The following is a 1,296-nucleotide window of genomic DNA, read 5'->3' as shown; positions in this document are numbered from 1 at the left end:
TTGTATTACTAGGCTAGACAGACACTTTTAGTTAATTTAAACAAGAGTAACAGACTGTTACTTTTTATATGTGTTATCAATCGTCATCCTTTGTCCCACTTGACTTTCACTTACTGTACATGCAGTCCAGGCGAAGGATGAGACTGATGAAGCTCTCCAGCGACATGTGTCCAGAGGAGTCACTGTAGCGCAGGGCCATCAAATTGAGCATGTCATCGCTGACCATCATTCCTGTTCAACACACATAGAATTTAAGAAGAGTTTGTCAGTGACTTCGTTAATCTAACGTCTTGGTGTGATATCACATGTTTTGCACAAGCCAAATTTCCAGCATCAACACACACACACACGTTTATTTCTGGATGGGGTGACCAGATCCCAACAAACCTATTGTGGGACAAAGAGTATGTTTGTATGGGACAAATCACCAATGATGAGAGGTAGTCTTAACATTCCTATTCTGCCCCTTAGCTCTTAACCTTTCTATGCTTTTCCCTCTGGTTGATTAGGTAGCACACAACATACCCTGCGTTGAGACAAGTTGCCAGTTCACACCAATGCAACTAGCCGAGACAGTGTATTGTCTCCATAGCAGCGACTATCTGTACGTCCATTCTACCTGCTGGTGTTTTGTTTTTTGTAACTGTATATAGTTGGTAGTATCTTAAAATATAAATGAGGATAGTGATAATGAGTTACATGAGTTGCATAATTTTCTCTTTCCTGCATTCATTTTGACGAGCTGGCAGTGACTTTGTTCCGAGCTTGTTGGCTGTTACGTTCTAAAACCATCTACTGAAGATGAGACAAGCTGAGTCGCAGGCAACCACATCAGCCAGCTTGAGAAGACCCGCTCTAAAACTGTTCATCCCATTGTGAATCTTTGGTCATGAAGGACTTAACAGATATATTTTATTTGGATGCAACACTAAGCAATTACTGTAATAATAAAAGGAAGCTAAAGTTTCACAGTTCTTATGGTCTTATACAATAGTCACCTCACACTTTCTGAGAATCTGAAGCTTTTTCCATGGTCTCTGTTGTAGCTGCATTTCCTTTTCTTTGTGATAAATTCCATCATATTGCACCTACATCTGTATAGCGTGCGAATATGTGGTGACTCAAAATTTTCCCATTAGGCGTAGTTGGGCCTAGGAAGGATGGTGACAAGTTGACCTGCACTTGATCCACATATGTGCAGTTTGACTGACATCGAACACAGCCCTGTGATGACAACATCCCTTGCTTCTTTACCAGCCACTGGATTAAAGCCAGATAAAAAAAAAAAAGTCCTAT

Source organism: Morone saxatilis, unplaced genomic scaffold, assembly GCF_004916995.1.
Source record: "Morone saxatilis isolate NCDOM2014 unplaced genomic scaffold, NCSU_SB_2.0 Contig3, whole genome shotgun sequence".
NCBI lineage: Eukaryota > Metazoa > Chordata > Actinopteri > Moronidae > Morone > Morone saxatilis.
The sequence above is the reverse complement of the archived record's forward strand: the minus strand, read 5'-3'. Positions refer to the sequence as shown.